Source organism: Salmo salar, unplaced genomic scaffold (genome assembly GCF_965601325.2).
Source record: "Salmo salar unplaced genomic scaffold, fSalSal1 ptg000669l, whole genome shotgun sequence".
Classification (NCBI taxonomy): Eukaryota; Metazoa; Chordata; class Actinopteri; order Salmoniformes; family Salmonidae; genus Salmo; species Salmo salar.
Window position 1 is genome coordinate 785,001 of NW_027675458.1, and position 2,500 is coordinate 787,500.

The 2,500-nt window shown below is 43.6% G+C and overlaps 1 long non-coding RNA gene across 1 annotated transcript in view; it reads right to left on the reverse strand.

Annotated features, from left to right (window-relative positions):
* Positions 1–769: 769 nt before the first annotated feature.
* The window catches only part of LOC145877067 (uncharacterized), a 2,939-nt gene continuing 1,208 nt past the window's right edge, over positions 770–2,500 (reverse strand). Inside the window, exon 2 of the long non-coding RNA XR_014391567.1 lies at positions 770–2,500. This exon is cut by the window's right edge and continues 915 nt beyond it. This is a non-coding gene — a long non-coding RNA (uncharacterized LOC145877067).

Genomic DNA, 2,500 nt, shown 5'->3' on the forward strand with positions numbered 1-2,500 from the left:
GAGTCACACTAAAAATTAAAGTGGAAAACCACACTACAGGCTGATCCAACTTTGATGTAATGCCCTTAAAACAAGTCAAAATGAGGCTCAGTAGTGTGTGTGGCCTCCACGTGCCTGTATGACCTCCCTACAACGCCTGGGCATGCTCCTGTTGAGGTGGCGGATGGTCTCCTGAGGGATCTCCTCCCAGACCTGGACTAAAGCATCCGCCAACTCCTGGACAGTCTGTGGTGCAACATGGCGTTGGTGGATGGAGCGAGACATGATGTCCCAGAGGTGCTCAATTGGATTCAGGTCTGGGGAACAGGCGGGCCAGTCCATAGCATCAATGCCTTCCTCTTGCAGGAACTGCTGACACACTCCAGCCACATGAGGTCTAGCATTGTCTTGCATTAGGAGGAACCCAGGGCCAACCGCACCAGCGTATGGTCTCACAAGGGGTCTGAGGATCTCATCTCGGTACCTAATGGCAGTCAGGCTACCTCTCAATTTAGAACACACATTTAGAACCCTCGTTTAGAACGCTCATTTAGAACGCTCATTTAGAACGCTCGTTTAGAACGCTCATTTAGAACGCTCTTTTAGAACCCTCATTTAGAACCCTCATTTAGAACCCTCATTTAGAACGCTCATTTAGAACGCTCATTTAGAACCCTCATATAAACGCTCTTTTAGAACCCTCATTTAGAACCCTCATTTACAACAACAATCAGCGTTTGAGCTGGACACACTTTTTTCAGAAACTATTTACACAAAACACACACAGTCCTTACAAAGTTTATCTCCTGAATGTGAGCAGTTTATTTTTTGAAGGAAATGGTTCATATATTCACAGAAGTATATATATTTAATCACTGAACAGTAGCAGACCTAACTTCATCTGTTCCTGACTCTGGATAGTGGATTAAAAAGACCACCTGTTGTTACATCAACACCAGACATCATGATTCATGGAAATGGACATTGTATTTTATCAAATATGAAAACCTTAAATCTCTTCAAATTCAAATCAGTCAGAAAATAAGGATCGTACATAAAACAGAGCAGAATAAATCATCACATCTGGGGACCATCACCACCAGCATGACTAGTATCTATGTGGAACCTACTACAGTTTAACCAGCTCAGCTATAGACTACACCAGCATGACTAGTATCTATGTGGACCCTACTACAGTTTAACCAGCTCAGCTATAGACTACACCAGCATGACTAGTATCTATGTGGACCCTACTACAGTTTAACCAGCTCAGCTATAGACTACACCAGCATGACTAGTATCTATGTGGACCCTACTACAGTTTAACCAGCTCAGCTATAGACTACACCAGCATGACTAGTATCTATGTGGACCCTACTACAGTTTAACCAGCTCAGCTATAGACTACACCAGCATGACTAGTATCTATGTGGACCCTACTACAGTTTAACCAGCTCAGCTATAAACTACACCAGCATGACTAGTATCTATGTGGACCCTACTACAGTTTAACCAGCTCAGCTATAGACTACACCAGCGTGACTAGTATCTATGTGGACCCTACTACAGTTTAACCAGCTCAGCTATAGACTACACCAGCGTGACTAGTATCTATGTGGACCCTACTACAGTTTAACCAGCTCAGCTATAGACTACACCAGCATGACTAGTATCTATGTGGACCCTACTACAGTTTAACCAGCTCAGCTATAGACTACACCAGCATGACTAGTATCTATGTGGACCCTACTACAGTTTAACCAGCTCAGCTATAGACTACACCAGCATGACTAGTATCTATGTGGACCCTACTACAGTTTAACCAGCTCAGCTATAGACTACACCAGCATGACTAGTATCTATGTGGACCCTACTACAGTTTAACCAGCTCAGCTATAGACTACACCAGCATGACTAGTATCTAAGTGGACCCTACTACAGTTTAACCAGCTCAGCTATAGACTACACCAGCATGACTAGTATCTATGTGGACCCTACTACAGTTTAACCAGCTCAGCTATAGACTACACCAGCATGACTAGTATCTATGTGGACCCTACTACAGTTTAACCAGCTCAGCTATAGACTACACCAGCATGACTAGTATCTATGTGGACCCTACTACAGTTTAACCAGCTCAGCTATAGACTACACCAGCATGACTAGTATCTATGTGGACCCTACTACAGTTTAACCAGCTCAGCTATAGACTACACCAGCATGACTAGTATCTATGTGGACCCTACTACAGTTTAACCAGCTCGGCTATAGACTACACCATCATGACTAGTATCTATGTGGACCCTACTACAGTTTAACCAGCTCAGCTATAGACTACACCAGCATGACTAGTATCTATGTGGATCCTACTACAGTTTAACCAGCTCAGCTATAGACTACACCAGCACGACTAGTATCTATGTGGACCCTACTACAGTTTAACCAGCTCAGCTATAGACTACACCAGCACGACTAGTATCTATGTGGACCCTACTACAGTTTAACCAGCTCAGCTATAGAC